The sequence below is a fragment of the Dermacentor silvarum genome, chromosome 6 (assembly GCF_013339745.2).
Source record: "Dermacentor silvarum isolate Dsil-2018 chromosome 6, BIME_Dsil_1.4, whole genome shotgun sequence".
NCBI classification, from domain to species: Eukaryota; Metazoa; Arthropoda; class Arachnida; order Ixodida; family Ixodidae; genus Dermacentor; species Dermacentor silvarum.
In genome coordinates, this window is record NC_051159.1 from 174,118,822 (window position 1) to 174,129,427 (window position 10,606).

The 10,606-nt window shown below is 42.8% G+C and overlaps 1 pseudogene; it reads right to left on the reverse strand.

The window, feature by feature from the left end:
* Positions 1–1,667: 1,667 nt before the first annotated feature.
* LOC119455224 (uncharacterized) lies at positions 1,668–5,011 on the reverse strand (annotated as a pseudogene).
* Positions 5,012–10,606: the final 5,595 nt, after the last annotated feature.

The window sequence follows — 10,606 nt, forward strand, 5'->3', positions numbered from 1 at the left end:
ATTTGCTATAGCAATTGATGCTTCGCCTTTCGGGCGAAACTGTGACTTTTTATCATGGCAACAAAAAATATGTCTACTGCTATAAAAACAATTCAGCGCAATGATTTAAATTTTGAAACAATTCACCTACGAGGGAACCCAGGACATCTCATCACCCTTCCTACGTTTCGCTTCTCCGGCCTTTTGGCATTCACTACAAAACAGCCCCAGTCTGTCGGAACAGTGGTGCTGGCTGCATAAATATAAATGTGTCGTGATATTTTCTGTACCTCAGCTGGTGGTTTGAAACCTTTTCCGAAATTCACTCAATCTTGCGAACTCGGGCCGCCAAGAGAAGCTTGGCATTCCACTTACTCTTCCCTACATATGCATTCTCAGTGCGCTCTCGTGGAATATTTTGCACTTCCAACGCGAACGCGTGTTCAAAATGTGACCTTGACGCACAACTCGCAAGTAGCGCGCGGGCCAGCCGTAAACAGCCGCACTTCACCACCTAAATTCTCTAGTTAAACAGTTCGACCTTCGTTGACAGAGATTGATGGTTAGTGCATTCGAAGCGTTTTAAACCTTCGACCTAGTGGTGCTAAAGCAATACTGGTGCAACTACCTATGTATTTCGGTTCCTGAAAGTCATGCGCAGGCTTCGGGGGGCACTAAGAACAATCAATCTGCAGACTAAGCAAGTTATACGCGTCATAACCCTGGCCGTGAACTTCATAAGTGACTTCATCAGGTCTTGCATGAGGTGGACCTCCAACGTGTCATTTACAATCTTCGTATTTCACGTGGCAAACCAAACAATAAAAAAAGAAGCTTCACATACCGTATTTATGCACAATTTCGTACAAGTATAATGAAACGCCTATTGTATATCAGGACATGTACGTTCATCAATTTATTATAATGTTAGTCTCGCTGTGACCTAAAATAGCTAATAATTATACCGGGGCGTAGTTTATTAGTCGGAACCACAGCGACCGTTTACTGCGCTCTTTGCATTGTGCAATGCGTTACACTCGATGATCTTCGTGTAGTCTTCTGTAACGGGGCTGCTTCCGAACGAATAGGCGCAACCTGGAAATGACACCTAGAGTTTTCGTCGGTGCCTTAAGGGTGACACAAAAACAGCAGCCTTCTGTGAGGGGAATAAAATTAGGCTGCTATTGCAGCAGCCTCGCAGCTGTAGTGTCCTTCAGCCTGAAATCTCCTACTCATTTGGAAGCGGTGCGTTTCTCGACCTGAAGTTAGCAGCTTGCCGCTTTATTTCTTTTTTTCTCAGTACAAGACGCTATCGGAATGTTTTAGCATGTGCTGGAGCAATCCATGTGTTTTCCTCGGAATCCTTACAATATTCATGAGAATTTATAATTAATTTGGCACAAGTTTCGCGGTAGCATTTGTGACAAATACTTGCCGTAAGCTGTAAGCTGTGTTGGGCAAATGGTAACGAAGGCCTCCAGAAAGTTTTTATGGGAGAGAAAAACGCGTGCGCGCACACTGCACCTGAATACGCGTGCCGTTTTAGTCGATGCGTATAAACTCAAGGTAAATGGCAAAATGCCTTCAAAATGACAATGTGGAGATTTCAATAATGTAATACTGCCATTATAGTGAAAATATCACAGTACAAATAATTTAACATTTGCATTGCATAAATGCTCCTACAATTGAGCTCGACGCCTGACATTAAGCAGCAGACCAATGAATATAAATACGAAGTCATTCGACTGAGGTACGCTTTTTAAAGTTTAATTGTAAGTTTATTCTACAGAAAATCAGACACGTTGCAGTGGTTGTGCTGCCCGAAAGAGTTCAGAGATAATCTATTTCGCCCTTTCACAAGGTTTGCCTCGATTGTGACGTCAATAATCCTATTCCCAAGCAAGTAATCTGTAGAAATAATGCCTGTGCATGTTACCTTCTTTCCGCCTGAAATATTCTGTCAAGTCGTGATTCACCCACTGCGCAATCCTACGGGTGCTGACCACGAAAATCGGAAATCTGGGCGTGAGCTCTGCCATTATAGAAATCATATTAGTGCTTTCTCGAACACATGCCTTTGTATCTAGGTATTCAATGAGTGCCTCTTTGCTCTGCGCATTCGGCCACTTATGTACTACTGCGGGTGCCAACAAACCGTCGTAAGGTCCACTGTAGTATTTTGAATTATAGAATACCGCAACATGACCTCGCCATTTTCCTTCTCTTCTGCATCCCTCAAAAATTGCATTCAGCTTTTTTAAATAGTCGAACCGCTTAAGAAGCACACCATTTAACTCCCTGACGATGAGGTGCACAAGTTTTTCATGTCGCTCTGCAACGAATCGCCGAGTCCCTTCGAATCCCTTCGGAAACCGGTGGAAATCAAGAAGCACCAGTTCTCCCGTCTCTTCAACGAACTTGCGCACTTCTCTGAGCACTTGTCGTATGGTCAACCGTCCTCGCACTACGTCGTGGGTTACGTAAAATTCTCCTCTGTAACATTGTACCCTAATATCCAAGGCACGAACTCCATATGCGAGCTGTTGCGTGATGCTTTCGTATTGGTTGTAAACTAACTGTCCGTGCGGCAACTTGAACCTAGGCTTGCACATTCCGGAGTTGTGCGTTCCGGGGATAAGCATGTCCATTGGCTTAGCATGGACAACGCGCAGCAGTTTTCTCGCATCCAACGAGGTTTAGGAGTGAAGCATGAAGAATGCAATACGTTCGTTGGTGTCGATGAATTTCCACTTTCCAATATGAGGGCCCAGTAGCCGAGGCATTCTCCTCTCATTAGAATGTCGACGTCGAAATTTGGTGCAAGAATACTCGTAGTGAAACTGCCGGTAGGTCTGGTAACAGGCATGACATGAAGAAGCTCGTAGTGTCTTCTTGGTGGATTTCCGGTAGCTAGTGCGGCGAACGCTTTCCCGATGTATTTGGGCGGCATACCAAACCAATTCATCTCGAAGAAGCCTTGACCCAGAGTCCATTGAAGGAAGAGATTGTCAAGTAGGTCCCAGATTCTCGCATTTCTGAAACAAAACGCAGTGTACCGTGTTTCATCTCTATAAATAATATTGTTTATATTCCTAAAAGCGTTCCATGGTTATTCCACGCTGATGCCAATATCTTTTTTTCGTTGCTTTCGCCAGAACTTGTCATCACACTCACAAATACCAACATTTGCGTTCTCAAGGTTAATACAGGATTGAAGCAATCTTTTTAAACATAACTAATGCAGTGAACAATCGATGCATTTCAGATCTTATAACATTGCCTGAATGCCTTAGTGAGGCAAGTATACAAGAAGTACAAAAAATAAATGGAGTATTGATCAAGCGACGAAAGAGCGTTATTTTCTATTAATTGTTATAACAAAATCCGTTCATCGTCTGACATATAATAAACCTCAGAATGTGCTCTATATGCTCCATAAACGAGAGGATTAGATAACTGTGGCTGTGGTGAAATCTGCGTGAAGGAAGTTACCGACCTACTCTTATTGTACATGATCCTAATTTAGAATACCTTATGGGGTTTCTTCGCTTTGTACTTGCGCACAAACAAAATTTCAGCTATGAGTATCCAAAGTCGGGCCAAGAGTGTTATTCAAAGCAGGAGACACAAAAAAAACTGAAAACTGAAAAGTGAATTTCTGAAAATATAAAATGCAAAGAATTCGCCCCGTGGGCTTGCCCAGTTCACACGCCGAAGCTGGCGTTTGCGCTGGCTTTTCTCTACACGTCGCTGGGCGTGTTATTGAAAACGCGAGAAATACACACGAAGGAAAGCTTATTGCAATAACTTGAGTGAGTTTAGCATGTGAAAGTCATTTAAAAATTTTGGCACTTCGTAACTGAAACACGAACATGAAAAAAAAAATGCTTCATTGGCAAAGGCTTCGTTTATTTTACAACTGTGTTTTGTTGTTCGTTGCTAAATGCGACGCTAAATGCGATGCGGTGGACCGCATAGTGTTGAAGACATTGTTTCTTATGTTTAAGACTTTGTGCCCGTTAGGTTGGCAAACAGCACAGTGCTTTCACAGTATACCTTCTTTATATTTATACACTTGCATGCAGAAGACGTTCACTAGGGAAGGAGAGCAATAAATGGGTTTCTGAGTAAGAAATCACTATGATGTACTTTCTGCATAGTGATAAGAATCTAAATCCACAAGAATATTCAAAACTACCCACAGCAAAGCCTAACTGTAACGGGGTAAATATTTTTTTGCTAAATATATTTCTAATTGCTTCTAATTGATGTAGGCTAGTACAATCTGTGAATTAATGCTTGTCTCCTTTTCAGAAAGGCTTGGAAGTGTTGCTAAACTTCGATGACTAAGCAACACAAATAAGCTACCGTATAAATCGAATGTAGGCACACTTCTGTAAATAGTAATTTTCGATCAAATATAGTACAATCTGCGAATTAATGCTTGTCTTCTTTTCGGGAAGCCTATGAAGTGTTGGTAAACTTCGATGACTAGGCAACACAAATAATCTACCGTATAAATCTAATGTCAGCACACTTCTGTAAATAGTAATTTTCAATCAAATATATCTATGTATATGCAGTGCATCGTGTGCGAGCGCTTTCCCGAGCATAAATTTTGATAATAGAAGTGTGTTTTCAATATTGTTTAAGAAAGCATGCCGAAGGCTACAGCCGACCAAGAGCAAGAGTAGTACTCACCGTAAAAGCTAATACAGTGGCCAGTACCCGATGTAAATAAAATAAGTAACAGCGCTAGAGACATGGCTAGCGCTCAAGGTATGTCTTCCTTACTGTTCATTATACGTTACACACATAAGGCTCCGTCTGCGTGCTGTCTTTCAGCGACTGTACTCACTCTATTTTTTTTTCATCTCTAGAACAACGCGGTCATCACGGTAGCCGGGTAGCTTCTTGTTCCCCGTAATACAATGCATGCCTCGAGAATGCTCCCACAACGGTTTCCCCTTTGCGATTTTTTCAATATTTTGTGCGAAAGAACTCCGCTCGTCTGTGAACGCTCCGCGTTTTACGGTACTTTAATCAAAAGCACTGTAACATGAAAAGCATTATCTTTCATACAATTCGTGTTTGGTTTCATTTCATTTTATTTCATTTCATTTATTTACTCTCAAGGCCGTACAGGCATTACAGATAGGAGTGGCAATAGAAAAAGAAAAAATGGCTAAAGATGCAGCAAATGATCACAGATGGCCGACTTGAACACATCATGATCTGTGATAGTGACGATGGAGGCGGGAAGGCGAGGGCCTAGTTGCAAGGGCCTAGTTGCGTTCGAGAACTAAATACGTACAGCTCCATGTTTTCAGGCAACTATGTAACTTAAAAAGAACATGCAGCCAGAATATTGTCGGTGTGCTGATAATGCAATAAGAATTCATTGTCATGTGTGTGGCGTCGCTCTCTACGTGTGTTTTCTGGCTTTTTATTCGAGAATGTGTTATTGGTGGGTGGAAGAGACCAGCGAATAAACGCGAACAAAACAGGACAGCATGAGCGCTGACCTGTTCAGTTAATCTTTTTCGTGTTTGTGTTCATTCGCTGATCCCTTCCACCCACCAATATGAACCAAGTCACCTATCAAACAATGTTAATGTGTTATTTGCACTTTCAATTTCTTCGTCAAGCAGCAGAACATATGGAATTGAAGCGCCAAATTATAAATTCAGCAATATAAAGCTTCGTCAAAAGAGCTTAGCTTCAAACATTTGCAGGCATTCGAGACACACATTGATTTACAAAGACCTGGGAAGTTTTCTTTGGACATTAGCGCGTTACATAACGCTGACAGCAATGGCTTTCAATTGGTATATTCCAGATAATACATGCAAATGAAGCCTGCTAAAAATGTCTCTGCTTCCGTGAGGTACGAGTTCTTTTCCATCAGTACCACAACCTATAAAAATGTATAATACATGATGACGATGGTGTTAGCAGGAAATATTATGCTACTATGATACAAGCTCATGAATTTGCGGTAAATATGATAATTGCTAAATAATAAATATGTTTTTGAAGAAGACAAATAGCCTGAACTGGTCTTGAACATTTTTTTTTGCAAATATTTTCAGTTATGTTCCAGCGATTATGTTTCCTAAATGGGTGTAGAAGTTTTTCATTGCCTCCTCTCTGAATATTTGCTTCGATTGTTGCGGCAATATTTCCGCTAACAAAGCAGGAATCTGTAGAAATAATTCCAAAGCACGTCTGCTGATGATTGCTGAAATATTCCGTCACGGCGAATTAATCCATTGTGCCGCTTGACGGTTCCCGACGATAAGCGTAGGAAATGACGCTGTGAGCTCGGCCATTATAGAAATAAGATTGCAACTCCCCGGAATGCATGCTTATGTTTCCAAGTATTCTAGTAGGGTCTTAGTGCTTTGCGCGTTAGGCCACCGATGCACTACTAATGGCGCCAGGTATATATATAGGGTCATCTGGAATAATTGGAATTGTAAAACACAATACACTCAAAATTGCTCCGTGACTGGCCACTCGAGGCACTTTGCGTGTATTTGCGGGCTTCTTTCACGCTCGGAAATACACTTTTATGTAGCACGTATTGAGCAACAGAAGTCTGTATCGGGAGTTTCTGATGTTACTCTACAATTTTCTCAGTGACACTTTTTATCTTCATCTTATTATAATAATTAAGTAGTTGAATAATTATTTAGAATGTTTATCTAATTAGGCGAATTTCAAAAGAACATCTGAGTATCTCGAAGTGGTGGCAAGCAAAATTATCTTGGCTCTGTCCAGCTACGTAACACTTGTGTATTTTTAATGTTTGGCCGAAGTTAAGTGAAACACCCTGTAGAAGAGTTGCACATTTATAATAGTAACAGACGGTGTCAATGCTGCAAGCATAAATAAAAGTCGGCACGTATATTCCTAGAATTTGTTTTAATAAATAAAATGATTGAAAAGCACATTGTTCTTTTATTTCTGATATAAATGAAGCATTTTCTTCTACCAAATGTTTTCTTTCTTTCCTTAGTAAGATTCGATTTTATTGTTTTAACCTGATGCCAAACAAGGAGTTATGAAAACTTCAGCACAACCTCAAATCTCTTGTGGAATTTGCCACAGCCAGAACCTTCGAATTTTTTCTTATAGTCGTGTCCACGATCAAGCTTCAATTTGTTTATCGGCTGCTTGAGTCGATACTTGAGTCAGTACAAATTTCGCCACGCTTGTTTCAGTGTATGACTAAACCAATCAAGCAATGCGTGAACACTGGTTAATTACATCAAATACACCAAACTCATTTTTTCTCAATCATTTTCGCCCAATGATCTAACCTATGTAAACTATGTAATGCTGTCGATTGAAAGCATCTCATCAACGTCTCAAGGATGCGTTCTGTTGCTCTACCAAACATACGAGTCTGCTATCGGCCATTATCATCGAAATGCTTGAGAAGTGCTGTTAAACATACACCCGTATTTTTGAGTCAGTGCACAAATATTGTTCAGAAGCAACGAAAACGCATTACAGAGATGGGGCCCCTACTCAGGCCCTAATTGACGCGCACAAACTTACATAGTGCTGCACGTGGTAAGAGTCCCAACACAGCTTGCGCAAAGCGACCATGAGTGACCTAGAAGAAGCTTCATAACCCGGTAGATTTAATCGTCCGAGTCAAGAACATATCAACAAGATCAGCAGTCAAGAAAATCAGACTCAACATAAAACTGAAAATCTTCAGAAATTTCAAATGTGCTTTCTTTGCATGGTGGTCCACGAGCACGATCATGTTACAAGTGTATTTCCTCACTATAACCAACACACACAAAACGTTTCAGTTGCAGTTAGCCCGTTTCAAAAGTACAGATATTCCAATAAAGTGGAATGAACGTTAAAAGGCAATTACTGGGCATTAAGGAAACAATAGCAACTACCTCAATTTTAGCAAGAGCAAACATAGCAGGCTTCACCTGAAGAAATATTAGCGTCGCCAAAAGCGGGTGACAAAAAAATTATCAACGGCGCAATATTCATAGCTTGCGCTCAGCCCACATCTCCGTGAGTGGTCGTACATGTGCGACGTCAACCAGTTGCTTGAAACCTGGCGGCATATGCACGTCATTTGTTTTTCTCGTAAAACAATTCCGTCGTCACGGGGGTATTTTATTGCAACACACAGAACACAATGCATTCATCCGTAACGACTGGACATGTCCTTTAGGTCTTCAACGTTCTGTTGTACTACGGCGCCGTAGGAGTGGAGTGCACATGCTGGCGTTCAAATAAAGAGCAAGATGCGGATTTTTATAAACGTCGTCTTTCTTGGCATTCAACGTCCTTGTGGACCTTTATTTTAGATCTTTTGCCACTCGCTTGTCATGGCAAATACATTTTGCTACACTATAATTCAAGCAATAATTGCCAACTCACAATTTTCAGACCACTATAGCCCGAACAACGGTATAAAAGATATTGCACCGATGGTGAGTAACTTCCCCTATGTCGTTCCGAATTCAGCGACATATAGAGATTTTACTGTTTTGCTGCAAAATAATAATAAGAAGAAAATAGGAACACAAAATAGTGTACTATAAGCAAAGTTGCGATACAATCACACAGCATAATGTTGCCTCAAAATAGCATGTCTCTCCTTTTTCTAGATGCGCCTGTGACGTGGTGCATAAAATACCATTGTCCTGTGGGGAAACTGAATGATTTTTATTGCGATAGCAATTATATGGACAGTCTCGGCGAATTTCTGCCGTCCCCATCGCCGTGAGGTTCCGTATAAAGTCCACGGGCGATAAAATCATCGCCGCGCGCCGTACGCTGTATGTGCGAGTGAAAGCATGCGACGGTGAGCCCGCAATCGCGGCTCGCGCACGCGAGGGCGGTAAGCGGGAAGGAAGCGCGCAGTTATCCAGTCACGTAAGGGTGGGCAGGTGGAGGGGCCACGCTTTACTGCGGCTGCGTGGTCCCACCGGTATGGAAGGCTCCGGGGGGAAGGTTGGGGGGGGGGGCGCGTTCGGAGCCACGAGCACCCGCCCGTGCGGCTGTATCTTGAATGCCATCTGCGGCGGGGGCAGAGTCCGCCCTCCCTGTGTTTTCGCGACTAAGATCGCGGTGATGCGAGCGCTGGAACGAAGTTCAATTCACTCGCTGCTACTGCTGCGCTGACTGGCTCCAGTGTGCGCCTATGTTTACAAGTATATACGGCCGATAAAACTGCTATAGTTACCTTGTATAGCTGCCCACTAATTTGCTATCGCAATTCATTTATTCATTCATTCATTCACAAAACTTTGTTAGAGTCCTGAAGCCCGGTCGTTCCAGACCGAGGCGGGCCGCGTCCACGTCGGCACCGTCAGGCCGAGCCTTTTGGCGCCATCGTGAACCTTCTGGACAGCCCGTAGTCGATCTTGATATGAATAGCTTGATATCATCATGTGCCAGTAAAACCATTTTTCTTCGGGGTCTCCGAGAGTCGCGGGACAGCCCGCCAGCATGTGTCTGATTTCAATGAAGCCATAGCACACGTTACATTATTCACGAATTTCTCTTCCTGGGTGAATTTTATTTACGCAATACGGAGGGGGGGGTACGTCCCGGTTTGCAGTAAACGTAGCGTGACTGCCTGAGCCCTGTTCAACTTTACGTGTGGCAGTGGGAATTGCCTACGCCCCAAGTAGTAGTATTTAGTGATGTCGTTGTAAAGTTAGTAAATGATCTTTATGATTCCCGGAATGGTAGTGGGCGTCGGTTCGGTTCTGACCGGCACGGCAAGCAAGTCCTCGTGCCAGATCGTTCGTCACCTCGTTGAGGTTGAACCGAGTCTCGTCCACTTATCCCATATGTGCAGGAAACCATCGGATTTCAGTTTTGATAGTTTCGATCTTGTCGATAATTTTAGCCGCAGTTCCAGTGCCATAGCCTTTGTCAAAGCTCTTAATTGCTGCTTTGGAATCGCTATAAATGAAAGACCATTTACGGTTCCTGATGGCTAGAGCAATCGCGGCTTGCTCCGCCACCGTGGAATCCTTAGTGAAGATGGTGACGGCGTCCCGTATCTCGCCCTGCCTGGCGACCACCACGGCCGTGTAGGCCTCTTTGCCTTTGACCCAGGCCGCGTCTACGAGGGCTGCCTGTTGTCCTGGCTGTACAATTTCTTTCAACAGAGCTTTCACTCTCGCTTTCCTCCTGCTAACAATGTGTTCCGGGTGCATGCTTCTCGGGAGGGGGGTGCTTCTGATTGCGTCTCTAAGGTCCGCGCTCAAATCTACCTCGGCCTCCGTCGGTTTCCTGATCGCAATCGATGCTTCGCCTTTCGGGCAAAACTGTGACCTTTTGATCGAATAATTGACTGATTGCAATCGCTAATTGTTTCAATAATAATTGGTTAATTCATTCATGAACTCATTTATTCATTGGATGTAATATTACAAACAACAATGGGGCTATGAGAAATTCACTAATAGAAGATTACGGGTAAACGTTCATCTCCGGCGATTTTTAACCTACGCCTAAATCGATAAACAACCGTTCCTGCAATTAGTTCTCATATAAATGCCTCAGGCCGCGGCTGATAACTGATGCCGCGACTTCATGCTCAACAAAAGAACACCATATCCAAAGA